Genomic DNA, 14,505 nt, shown 5'->3' on the forward strand with positions numbered 1-14,505 from the left:
TGGGGGGTGGGAGGGAGGGGAGGGTGGGTGATGGGTATTGAGGAGGGCACCTTTTGGGATGAGCACTGGGTGTTGTATGGAAACCAATTTGACAATAAATTTCATATATTGAAAAAAAAATCTCTGTTTTACATAAAATACTCATTTTGTTTCAGTATAACCAACTGTTCTTTAGTTCTAACTCTTCAAAATTTTTCAAATGTTTACCCATATTTTCAAAAGCACTCTCATTTAAATGATCTTAAAAGGTTTTTCAATTCCGCATTCTTTTCCCTCTTCATGAAGCTGGGAGCTAAATTGTAAATTGCACTCTATCTTCGAACTCAATCATTATTCGTGTAATGGGAGCAAAAAAGGAAAAAGTGAGTTGGCTGAGTGTCATCTGTCCAAAGGTCTAAATGAGAAGGTCTTTATTTTATAATCTTCATGGAGAGAAAGAATCAGCCAGCGTAATGCTGTTCCAATGGCTTCACAAGTCTGGTGATGGTTGAAATGTTGCTAAACCTGTAAATTTGAATTTAAATGGCCCCAAGACAACAGGAATACATCCAGCTTCCACAGTAGAAACACAGACTGTTATCTCCTGATATGGAACCATATGAACCACCTGGAAAATAATGTATTCTCAATCTGAAAGGGAGGAGAGTTTGTGCTCCTGAGGGGAAGGCCCAGGAAGGTTTGTGCTTGTCTCACTGGACCTGTTCCTGGGCACGTTTATAACCTTCGGCAGGAGGAAAAGTGTGGGCACATGCCCACACTTGTCTTAAGCAGCTGGGTAACCATAGACAAGCAACAGCTACTCTGAGCCTCTGTGTCCTCCCTTGAAAATTAAGTAGAATAGCCTCTTCTTTACTCCAATTGTACTTGGCTCAGAATGAGATAACATGGAACAGCAATTTTTTAAGTTTTGTAGAGGTAAACAAACGCAAACCATTCTGGAAGCTCTATGAATGTCAGCAGGGACTCCTTCCTTTAACTCTAAGTCAAGGGCAATATATTTTAGGCTGTGGGAAATAAAACTTCTTTGGATTTCTCAGTGTTCTTGTAAAAGTCTTAGCCTCCTCACGTACCATGAGTATTAAATCTGTCATTTGTTTAGTTAATGGCTCTGATCCCCAGGGATAACACAATTTTTCTAATCTTCTGAAAGATGACTCAATGGTTATATCCAGGGCTAGGTGTCAGGCTAAGCCTCAGGGTCCTGGGGAGACTGGAATACTACCTCCCTAGGTATTTACATGTCAAAAGAGATAAAGCCACAGAATTTAGAGATACACATAGGTCTTAATAGTGGAGACAAAGGGGCAATCTGGTTCTTGGAAAGATTTAGTTATATGACAAAGGGTTATGATTGGGATTTAGACCTATTGTGTTTCCAAGGAAACCCTTTCAGGAGGGCAGTGGGACAAAGTCCTCATTCCCTTTTATAAGCAGGGACAATTATATCTCCCCTTCCCCCCTCCACTCCCTTCCCTGGCCTATGGAGTGTCTCGCTCCTGGAATAGGACAACTGGCTTGGCTTTCATCACATCACCCCCCAAGAGTGAGGCCTGAGGCAAGCAGGAAGTGAAATTTATTCACTGGGAGGTAATCAATAAGAAATCTGTCTGATCCAGAACATCTCTTTATACATTCAGGATAAAAATTTTTAAATATCAATATGAAAAACTCAACATAGGCCTTGTTAACTTGGTGAATGGAAAAGCAGGAAAAAAGAGGTGCAGTTGGTTCACATGGTGATTAAAAACACAAACTATGAAGGGGCGCCTGGCGGGCTCAGTCAGCGGAGTGTGCGACTCTTGATCTTATGGCTGTGAGTCCAAGGCCCACGTTGGGTGTAGAGATTACTTAAAATTAAAATATTAAAAAAGAAAAGAAAAGAAAGAACACAGGCTATGAAGAATTAAGACTGTTCTGGCTGTAGTTTTCCAGTTCTAATGCCTTCTATGAGACTTGAGGTGAAATTTCTTGATTAATCTAAACTTCATTTCCCCTTTCATAAAAGAGGTATGATAATAGAATCTCCTTGTTGTAGTTGTTACTAGAATTGAGCGTCAATAATTTGAGTAAAGAGCTAAGCAGTGCCTAAGAGATTGATGTGGGAAACAAAGGCAGAAAGAAATGTAGATAAAATTAATTTCCTTACAACTCACAGCACGTTGACAGATACTTGAGGTAGGCAGAGAATGATTTCTTCCAGGAACTCCCAGCTGTCTCAATGTTAATGCTTTGCTAGAAGGAAAAACAATCTTGACAATAGCTAGGCCTCCGGGATCCTGACAGTCTTTAGCATACGAAAGTCCTTTTGGGGGAAGTTTCCAAAAAGGACTTTCATATCCTAAAGACTCCTAAGTATAAAATCAACCACCCCTGACAATCTCAGTGTAGCTGTGTCTGCCCTGGGTCCTGGCCCGTGCTTTAATTAAACCACTTTTTTGCACCAGACATCTCAAGAATTCTTTCTTGGCCATTAGCTCCAAACCCCAACACTTCCAACCACATCAAGATGACAGTGGCTCCTGAATTTCTGGAAAAAAGGGGGAGAAGTCTGACTGAGAGTGGAGGCAGTGCATCAGTTTTCTGTTGCTGTTGTAACAAATTATCACAAATGCAGTAGCTTAAACACAAACTTACGCTCTTACACTTCTGGAGGTCAGAAGACAGAAATTAGTTCCACTGGGCTAAAGTCAAGGTGGCCTCAGTGCTGGTTCCTTCTGAAAACTCCAGGAGAGAATCCATTGCCTTAATCTTTCCACCTTCCAGACGGAGGCCATCAACATTCCCCAGCTCACGGCCATCTTCCTGCATCTTCCAAGTGATCAGGATAGCCTCTTCAATCTCTTTCTTCCTGTCCTTGTGCTCTGGCACATCCCTTGCTGTCTGAGTCTGACTTATGCCACATCCCTTTTATAAGAATCCTTGTGATCATATCAGGTCCACACAGGATAATCTAGAATAATCTTCCCACTGCAAGACCCTTAATGTAATCACATGAACAAAGTTTATTTTACAATGGAAGGTAAAAGTATTCACAGGTCCTGGGGATTAGGATATGGATATCCTTGGGGAATGATTATTCAGCCTTCCACAGGACACTTGAATTTCAGGGTTCAAAGCACTTTTCATTAAGCTAACAAGATGCACATATTATAGAAGGGGAGTTGGGGCGCCTGAGTGGCTCAGTCGGTTGGGCATCCTACTTTGGCTCAGGTCATGATCTCGTGGTCCGTGAGTTCGAGACCCGCGTCGGGCTCTGTGCTGACAGCTCAGAGCCTGGAGCCTGCTTCGGATTCTGTGTCTCCCTCTCTCTCTGACCTTCCCCCATTCATGCTCTGTCTCTCTCTGTCTCAAAAAAAATGAATAAACGTTAAAAAAAAAAAAGAAGAAGGGGCATTGGAGATTGTGGGAGGAACCAAAATGGTACCAACACTTGCCTGATGTTCAATAAATGCAATTACAGTTAATGTTCTAAGTTAAACAGAAGGAGACTTGAGTCTTTTCTCCAGACTGCTACTATTGGAAAGCTTCAAAGTGAACCTAAATATATTTATCACACAACTGGAGGGAAGACATGAATGACTGGAAGAACAAGACGAGGGTCTGGGTCTGCATTAACCAAGTCTTCTGGCTTGCTCTTGTGAGACCGGATAAAATTTCTGGACATGAGCAACCCCATTTCAAAGCTTCCTTTTCCTTTCTAATGAACTTCTGAACTGCACCAAATTAACTTTTAACCTGGGCCAGTCAGGATGATTGTTTTGCAAGTAGTTGCTCATAAAACCGGCAGGGCGTTTGGCAGCCAGACCATAAAACTGCCAGTATGGACTTTCTGCCAGCAGAGTGATTAGTGCATACCGAGAGTGGTCTCATTAGACCACACGGATATATTTAGTCTGTCAGAGTGTAAACAAAGATGGCTTAATGTGTTAGAAGCAGTCATGGCTCTTTTTTCCTTCTCCTCCCTTATTCAAGTCGTATAACTGCCCATCCTTCTTCCTCTCTCTCATAAAAACTCTTTGCTCTCTCCGCTCAGGTGCAATACTTTTCTGGTTACACTGGAATCCGTGCTTCTGGATTTGCAATTCTGAGACTCCAGATAAAAGCCTTTGTTTCTTTTTGGGTTTCGCCTCCTTTTCTCGGTTGGCACTCTCATAGATACGAATGCATTCACAGAGCAAACAGAAATGGTAAGGAAAGGTATCACATTAAGTTGTCCACATGATGTTGAGACTTTGGAGTACAAGACAGCCTTCCATTGGGAACCTCAAGACAAGAAGTGGAGGGCAGAGTATTTGAGAGGATGGTCACAGGGTGATGCGGGCGGGAAAGATGTTCTTCCTTCAGGTCAGTCTTAGAACAGTGAGAGCCAGTAGGACCATTGACTTTGAGAGGCCATCAGGAAACAGTGATGGCAGCAGTCCCTGAGGTTTCCTGGGCAAAGAAGCCAGAGGCAGAAGAAGAAGAATGATGGATGATCCCGCTCTGTGAATATGATTACTTATTTGTGAGTTCTTATGAGCTCTCTCTAGAGACTTCCAGAAACCAACAGGCTGTGAAGGATAGGAGAGGTGGAGGTCCTGTAATACCAAGACAGGGCAATGTTTTCTCTGCTGGAACAGAAAAATTAGAAGATGAGAGTCCTTTCTTACCTTAAGTTTTCCATAAAGCAGAGCCTGAGGCAAAAGTTCACCAGCCTGCCTCCCGGACCTTATCTTCATACCTGTGTGCGGGATATCCCTGTGAAATTTTTTATCCTCTGCCTTCAGAGTGATAGCCACAGGTGACTGGGATTATACCTTTTACTTTTAGCAGTCCTCTGAAAAAGAAAATGAGGCTGGCCCAGGCAGTCATGAACAGATCAAATGAACCTGGACTTGTAGCCAGTTAGAGCTCAGAGAAGTCCGCTCTTTGGGCCACAAAACAAACAAGTGCACAGACCACCCAACTCAGTGCCTCCCACAGAGCTATCTAAATACAAAACAAGGGGGAGAACCAAGATTTTTGAGTATTAGTCCAGCTCACATGACCATCAAAGAGGCCTGTGGGTTGACTCCGACTTTAGCCTTGTCTACAAGCACATGGTGGTAGAACCAGTTTCCCTCCGTTTCTGCAGATTCCCCTCGGGTCCCTCACAATGAGCCACTGCAGTGTGGACTAAAGGAAAGTTATGGGCGCTGTGGCCAAACAGACTTGAAAAAAAAAAAAACAACAACTCGTCTTCTTCTTGCCAAATTACTTACCTCATCTGAATTTCAATTTCCTCATCTGTACAGTAAAAATGATCCATGCAGCATTTAATACACTGAAATTGCATAAGTAGTACTGGCATAAGACAATACTCTACAAATGGTTGTTACTATCAGTTCAGTATATGCTTCTTATGTCAGAATAAACCATTATTTTTGAAATATATGACACAGTTCAAGATGGAGGAGTATTTGAGGGGCGCCTGGGTGGCTCAGTCAGTTAAGCGTCAGACTTCAGCTCAGGTCATGATCTCGTGGTCCGTGAGTTCGAGCCCCGCGTCGGGCTCTGTGCTGATGTCTCAGAGCCTAGAGCCTGCTTCCGATTCTGTGTCTCCCTCTCTCTGCCCCTCCCCCGTTCATGCTCTGTCTCTCTCTGTCTCAAAAATAAATAAAACGTTTAAAAAAAAATTTAAAAAAATGGAGTATTTGATGTGACTTAGAAACTTATATAGGTCTCACAGCAGCTGGAAGACCATGGTAATGTAATAGATTGTTAGAAAAACCTGAGAATTTGATCATCTTAGAAAATTAAGAGTTGGGAATTCATTGCAAACAAAATATACCATCACATCAATCTGGCATTGAGTCAAAGTTCTCAAATTAGAGACCCATATTTGAAAGTAAAAATCCTTGGGGCACCTAGGTGGCTCAGTTGGTTAGGTGTTCAACTTTCATTCAGGTTATGATCCTACAGTTTGTGGGTTTGAGCCCCATATCTGGGTCTGTGCTGTCAGCTCAGAGCCTGGAGGCTGCTTTGGATTCCTTGGCTCCCTCTGTCCGTGCCCCTCCCCCATTCATTCTCTCTCTGTCTCTCTCTGTCTCTCTCTCTCTCTCTCAAAAAAAAAAAAAAAATTAACATTTGAAAAAAAAAAAAAAAAAGTAAAGATCCCTGCAAACTTAACTACCATGACATTGGCAAAGTCCATAATAACTAATTTTAATTCCATTAAATCCTAAACTGTAATTCTATGTCAGAAACTACCCCTTTATTTTGATTCTTCACACCTTTTTTTATCTTATATTTGTGTATGTATGTTCTTGTCATCAAGGTGGCCACAAATGCTAATAACCTACAATATAGTCCTCACTACTTTGACATAGAGAACTGAGACTCAAGGTTATGTCTGAAAAGTGTTTCTGATTCATTGTGGTAGCTTTTTATTTAGCATAAATTTCAAGAACCCAGCAATCAGTTCAATGTTACAGACTCATTCCATCTTATTGTATGTTGAGACTTTTCCCTAATAAATAAATAATCCCTGTCAAAAAGCTGTGCTTCTTGGAGCATGATTCTGTCTATAATATTAAACAGTTTTTTCTCTGTATGCTGAGGTTTTATTCATCTTTATAGACACAATTCAATGATACCGACCCTTGTGAAGACAAATGAGATATTGTGATTCTTGAGGTTATGCATAAAGTGACACTGTATCAATAACTGTATTATTTAGTTAAAGGGTTTGACTTCTTTATGCAGAAAAAAGGTATTAAATATGACATAACCAAGACCATTTAACAAAACAATGAATAGAACTTGAGATCATAAACCATGGTTAGTAATTCAGTTTTGAGAACTTTGAAGCTTAACATACTGCTGTTAATAGGACAAGAATTATTAATTTATCAAGTGATGGCAGATTCTAATAAGACCTGAAATATGATTGGGGAAATAGACATAAAAGGCAAAGATACATTAAAGCAAATTAATTTCTTGCTTTGTGCAAACATGATTTTTAAAAAGATGCACAGGGGCGCCTGAGTGGCTCAGTCGGTTAAGCATCCAACTTCGGCTCAGGTCATGATCTCGCGGTTCGTGGGTTCGAGCCCGGCATCAGGCTCTGTGCTGACAGCTCAAAGTCTGGAGCCTGTTTTGGATTCTGTGTCTCCCTCTCTCTCTGACCCTCCCCCATTCATGCTCTGTCTCTCGCTGTCTCAAAAATAAATAAACGTTAAAAAAAAAATTAAAAAGATGCACAGACTTTCTCATTACAATATTCTCTAAATCATCATCAGCTGAAAATGGCATTGGATCTGCTAAAAAAACAAAATTCAACCGAGTAAATTCAAAGCTCTAATTGGTTTCTTTAGATGATTCATGAATCAAGAAGCATTCCATCTAGCAAGTAGTGGGGAGCTCCATTGATCTAAACAACAACAAAAATGGCAGAAAGAGGGCATAAAGAAGAAGAAGAAAAAGAAAGAGAAGGAGGAGGAGGAGAAGGAGAAAAAAAGGAAGAAGAGGAGGGGGAGGAGGGGGAAAAAGAAGGAAAGGAAAGAAAAGAAAGAAAGAAAGAAAGAAAGAAAGAAAGAAAGAAAGAAAGAAAAAGGCAGACAGGAAGAAAGGAAAAGAAAGAAAGAAAAAGAAAGAAAGAAAGAAAGAAAGAAAGAAAGAAAGAAAGAAAGAAAAAGAAAGGCAGACAGGAAGAAAGGAAGGAAAAGAAAGAAAGAAAGAAAGAAAGAAAGAAAGAAAGAAAGAAAAAGAAAGAAATTTATTAGTAAAGAATGCATTGTTTAGACAAAGCTGTCCTAAGGAAAGTGGGTCTATCTGTAAATTTCCTAGTGTTGACCAGGAGATTCCATGTTACTGGTTAAAGGTTATTCCTGGGGGAATTCAGTTGAAACTGCAATTAGGTAAGATAGTAAGTCTTGGTTTATTGACTTGGGGCCTTAATCTAAGTGATACCATTTTGGGCCTATGGTTTTGTTTTGTTTTGTTTTGTTTTGTTTTGTTTTGTTTTGTTTTGTTTTGTTTTGTTTTAACGGATCCTTCAAATTTGCATTGTGTCATTCCCCAAAATAATAAAGCACAAAAGTTTCAATCTCTGTTAACAAATTGATTACATTCTACACTTCCCCTCCCTCCCAAATAAATAGATTATACTTCCTTTTTGGCTTGTAACTGATAACTACCCCTTTGATAAGCATTCTTGAACCGGGAAAGAGAAAGCAATAAAAACTAATCTTCAGATTGCAGTGCATAAAGAAACATTATAATGTTGAATCCACCAAGGTCTGAAGTCAAATTTCACAAAAAAGAAACCCAGATCTAAGGAGATTTTTTTTTTTTTTTGGTTGTAAGTGAAACAAAAAACTGTGAAATATTAAAGCAGGACATACCTGCACATTGCCAAGTGTCAAAGAAGTTTATGTAAAGGCAGAACAGAATCTATTTAATTACCTTGAAATACTGACCACAATGGTTTGTTCTTCTCTGATTATGGATGATAGTAGTAATATGACTGCAAGTCAATCTAGGACATTTATTTTAATGTCGGTTTCAGGTGAAACTATTCTATTCATCTGAGATCTCACATTTAATTATCATACTAATAAACTTTCAGAATAAAACAGTTCATTTTATGCTTACATAGGTTTTCTTATTGACACCGTAGGAGCAAAGGGCAGGCTTCCCCTTTGGCATATTGATTATTTTAAATAAAAGTTACTTAGGAGACAGCCTATGCCAGGACACTCAGATTCTCTGTCCACCCTGAGAGCAGGGAATAAATCTCCTATGTGAAAGGTACGCTCCCTGTACCAGAAAGTGAAGAGACATCCTTATCACCAGAGATGGGACTTGCTGTGCACCCTGAAAACAAGAAATAAATCTCCCATGTGAAAGGTACCCTCCCTGTATCAGGAAGTGAAGAGATATCTTTATAACCAGAGACGGGAATTTCAGGGGCAAGAAAGCTGTACAAACAATCCTTGTTACTTTTTACTAATTTACTACCCCAGTCCAAAATCTGTTTAGAATTTCTTCCTACTTGAAACTCCAAAGTTAAGTTTTTTTTTGTTCTGTCAATTCCTCAAAGATTTATTCTCTATTTGCCTAAAAAGTATAAATACTGCCTGTGTTGGTTATTTCTTTAGGTCTCAATTTCATTATAGGACCTCTCTGTGCACATAATAAAACTTTGGGTTTTTTCTTCTTGTTAATCTGTCTCATGTAAATTTAACTCTTAGTCCAGCTGGAAGACCTTGACAGTAGAGAAGAATTTGTTCTTCTTTTCAACATTGAAGATGTCTAGAAACTGGGGTGCCTAGGAGGCTCACTCTGTTAAGTGACTGATTCTTGGTTTCGGCTCAGGTCATGATCTCATGGTTTGTGAGTTTGAGCCCCGTGTCTGGCTCTGTGATGGCAGCACTGAGCCTGCTTGGCCTTGTCTCTCTCTCTCTCTCTCTCTCTCTCTTTCTCTCTCTCTCCTTCTTTCTCTGTCCCTCACTCACACCTTTCTTTCTCAAAAATAAATAAACATTAAAAAATTAGGAACAGATGTTTGTTATAGAATGCATAACACAGTTCCATAGGAGCAGCTCAATAATGTGTTTATTATATGATATTGGCAAATAACTGGTCTTTTATGATTTATTCTGAATTATTTTGTTATTACTGTTGAATTGTTAATCCAATATTGTGGCCTGCTACCTTACTTTAAAATATTAAAACCTAAAGGTTAGGAATCATGGCTGTCTTTATCTTCATTCAGAGTTTTGATCTACTTATCTTACTTAGCTGATGCCTGTGAAAGCCAATGGTTGAATGTTAGTATGTTCAGACATTAATGTCTGTTTACTTTTTTTTAATTTTTAATTTAATTCTTTTTTGATTTACATCCAAATTAGTTAGCATATAGCACAACAATGATTTCAGGAGTAGCTTCCTTAGTGCCCCTTACCCATTTAGCCCATCCCCCCTCCCATAACCCCTCCAGTAACCCTCAGTTTGTTCTCCATATATATGAGTCCCTTCTGTTTTGTCCCCCTCCTTGTTTTTATATTATTTTTGTTTCCCTTCCCTTATGTTCATCTGTTTTTTCTCTTAAAGTCATCATATGAGTGAAGTCACATGATATTTGTCTTTCTCTGACTGACTAATTTCACTTAGCATAATAACCTCTAGTTCCATCCACATAGTTGCAAATGGCAAGATTTCATTCTTTTTGATTGCCGAGTAATACTCCATTGTATATATATACCACTTGTTCTTTATCCATTCATTCATCGATGGACATTTGGGTTCTTTCCATATTTTGGCTATTGTTGATAATGCTACTATAAACATTAGGGTACATGTGTCCCTTTGAAACAGCACACCTGTATCCTTTGGGTAAATGCCTAGTAGTAAAATTGCTAGGTCGGAGGTAGTTCCATTTTTAGTTTTTTGAGGAGCCTCCATACTGTTTTCCAGAGTGGCTGCACCACCAACAATACAAAAGAGGTCTTCTTTCTTCACATCCTCGCCAACATTTGTTGTTGCCTGAGTTGTTAATGTTAGCCATTCTGACAGGTGCAAGGTGGTATCTAATTGTGGTTTGGTTTGTATTTCCCTGATGATGAGTGATGTTGAGCACTTTTTCATGTGTCAGTTGGCCATCTGGATGTCTTCTTTGGAGAAGTGTCTATTCATGTCTTTTTCCCATTTCTTCACTGGATTATTTGTCTTTTGGGTGTTTAGTTTGATAAGTTCTTTATAGATTTTGGATACTAACCCTTTATCTGATATGTTGTTTGCAAATATCTTCTCCCATTCTGTCGGTTGCCTTTTAGTTTTGCTGATTGTTTCCTTTGCTGTGCAGAAGCTTTTTATTTTGATGAGGTCCCAGTAGTTAATTTTTGCTTTTGTTTCCCTTGCCTCCGGAGACGTGTTGAGTAAGAAGTTGCTGTGGCCAAGATCAAAGAGATTTTTGCCTGCTTTCTCCTCGAGGATTTTGATGGCTTCCTGTCTTACATTGAGGTCTTTCATCCATTTTGAGTTTATTTTTGTGTATGGTGTAAGAAAGTGGTCCAGGTTCATTCTTCTGCATGTTGCTGTCCAGTTTTCCCAGCACCACTTGCTGAAGAGACTGCCTTTATTCCATTAGATCTTCTTTCTTGCTTTGTCAAAGATTAGTTGGCCATATGTTTGTGGGTCCATTTCTGGGTTCTCTATTCAGTTCCATTGGTCTGAGTGTCTGTTCTCGTGCCAGTACCATAGTGTCTTGATGATCACACTTTGTAGTATAGCTTGAAGTCTGGGATTGTTATGCCTTCTGCTTTGGTTTTCTTTTTCAAGATTGCTTTGGCTATTCGGGGTCTTTTCTGGTTCCATACAAATTTTTAGAATTGTTTGTTTTAGCTCTGTGAAGAACGTTGGTGTTATTTTGATAGGGATTGCATTGAATGTGTAGATTGTTTGGGTAGTATCGACATTTTAACAATATTTGTTCTTCCTATCCAGGAGCATGGAATCTTTTTCCATTTTTTTTGTGTCTTCTTCAATTTCTTTCATAAGCTTTCTATAGTTTTCAGCGTATAGATTTTTCACCTCTTTGGTTAGATTTATTCCTAGGTATTGTATGGTTTTGGTGCAATTGTAAATGGAATCGATTCCTTGATTTCTCTTTTTGTTGCTTCATTGTTGGTGTATAGGAATGCAACCGATTTCTGTGCATTGATTTTATATCCTGCAACTTTGCTGAATTCATGAATCAGTTCTAGCAGTTTTTTGGTGGAATCTTTAGGGTTTTCCATATAGAGTATCATGTCATCTGTGAAGAGTGAAAGTTTGACCTCTTCCTGGCTGATTTGAATGCCTTTAATGTCTGCTTACTTTTTATTTCTCCTAAACCCATTGAGAATGCCTAGTTAGTTTATATCTGAAGCTTCTTGTTATAGCTGGAAAAAAAGATCATGTAAGTAGGAATCATTAGGGGGAAAATAAGAGCCTCATAATGGAATTTTCAAAGCTGAAATGCTTATAAAAATATGCCAGCCTGAGAATACAGGAGACCAAGGCTTTGGGCATTATACATTTAAGTGCATGAAAAAGCCTGTGCATTCTTCAAGGTCCCATTCCATTATTATTATTATTATTATTATTATTATTATTATTATTATTTTAATGTTTATTTATTTTTGAGAGAGAGAGAGAGACCCAGCATGAGCAGGAGAGGGGCATAGAGAAAGGGAGACACAAAATCCAAAGGAAGTTTCAGGCAGTATAACTAAGATGCAGTATAACTTAGCAGGTTTAAAAAGGTTTTTTAAAATTGTACAACATAGCATAGATACAAAAGATTATAATAAAAACATATTTTGTAAAAATACATGTATACATGTTTTATATAAAATATAAAAGATAGTATGAAATATTATATATGTATGCATATGCATACTATAAGTGTGTGTGTATATACATACAGACATGTACAGTTTTAGGAACAGTAGCAAAATGAACAACTATGGTCACATCCAAGCCCAAGACCTGGAACATCACCAGGATACCGGAAGCATTCTGTACATTCCTCAAATCTTATCCCTCTCCTTCCCTGCCACTGACCCCACCCTGCACCCACTTTAATCCTCATCCTCAACTCAGTCTCAATCATTCATCATTTATCTTGGTAAGTTTACGCCTATGAGTAAAATCCTCTTTAGTTTTGCTGGGTTTTGAATTGTGAGTAAATGAGACGATGTATAAATATGAATTAATTCTCTCACTCAGAAATATGTTTGTGAGTTTAATCTAGGCTGATTCATTTTTACAGATGACTGCTATTCCATTTTTTGGCAACATTTATCTATCCAGTCCACTGCTGGGTGATAATTTGGGTGGTCAGTTTTGCTAGTATGAACGATACAACTGTCAACATTTTTGGACAACTCTCTGGCTACACATGTGTAAGAGAAACTCTGGAATGAATATGTAGGAGGGGAATTACTCCTTCATAGGGTATATACATCTTCAACTTCATCAAACAATGCTATTTTCCAAATGGTTGTACTGATTTATTCCACCCATGAGCAATTTATGAATGTTCCTCTTCCTCCCTCTACTGGCCAACACTTGTAATTGTCATACTTTTAAAATTGTTGACAATATAAAATGGTATCTTATGGTGATTTTAATATGCCTTTCCCTTATTACAAATGAGAGCGAATATCTTTTTACACGATTATGAGCCATTTGCATTTTGCCTTATGTGAAATTCTACTTTTTCCCCATTTTTACTATTATGTTATTTGTTATTTCATAAAAACTTCTAAAAACATGTTTTGTGTACTAATCATTTGTCATTTATATATGCGACAAAAAGTTGTATCTGTGGTGTTTCTTAAAATAACTTTTCTATAGTATAATGTTTTTCTGATGTCTGTTGTTCTCAAAATCATAAAAATACTCTGTATTGCCTTCTAAAAGTTGGATAGTTTGTCTTCTATGCTTAGAACTCAGACATGAGTTTTCTCTACAATGTGAGGTAGATATTCACTTTTATCTTTCACATATACATAACCAGTTGTGCCAGCACCATTTACAAAAAGTCCGTCATTTTCCAATCTCTGCCATAAATCAAGATAACATATGCAGGTTTGTTTCTAGACTCTATTTTTTTCCTCATCGTTTGTGCATCCGTTCATAACGTATAGCAGTGCCACCCTGGCTTAATTACTATAGCATTGTAAGTTCTTGATAAGCGGAAAGGCACGTTCCCTAACCTTGTTCTACTTGAGGAGTGTCTTAGCCCTTCTTAATGTATTCATATATACCTTGGAATCAGCTTGTAGATTTGGGAATTTTGAGTGAAAGTGCAATTGAATTTATAAATCCTTTTGGGTAGGGGTAGTTGATGCATCTTTAAAAGAACAAATCTTCCATTTTGAGAACTTAGGAGAGTTCATAAATTGAAGTCTTTTTTTTACAGTTTATTTATTTATTTTGAGAGTGAGAGCATGCACATGACTAGGGGAGGGGGAGAGAGAGAGAGAGAGGAAGAGAGGGAGAGAGAGAGAGAGAGAGAGAGAGAGAGAATCCCAAGCAGTGCGGATGCTCTGACAGCCAGGAGCCTGACGCAGGGCTCGAACTCTCCAACCCTGAGATCATGACCTGAGCCGAAATCAAGAGTCAGACACTCGACCCACTGAGCCACCCAGGCATACCATAAATTGAAGACTTTAAGTAACATTTTAAGTTTTCACCTTGCACATTACATGTTAATCTTATTTCTAGAGATTTGCATCCAGGTGCTATTTAGTTTAAGCAGTGTCTATAAGATCGCATTTCCTGAGTTTTGTGTATTATTTTTATGCTCATCAGTCTTCTAATTATGTATCTTTTAACTATTTTCCATCTTTCACATAAACAATTATGTCATCTGCTTCAAATGGCAGTTTTTTCCCCATTCATTATAAATGTTTATTTATTTTTTTTTTTCTAGACTTACCGCACTGGTTAAAATTTTCAGTACAAGCTTGTATATAGAAGTGATGATAACAAGTA

The sequence above is a fragment of the Panthera onca genome, chromosome B1, assembly GCF_046562875.1.
Source record: "Panthera onca isolate mPanOnc1 chromosome B1, mPanOnc1 haplotype 2, whole genome shotgun sequence".
Lineage (NCBI taxonomy): Eukaryota > Metazoa > Chordata > Mammalia > Carnivora > Felidae > Panthera > Panthera onca.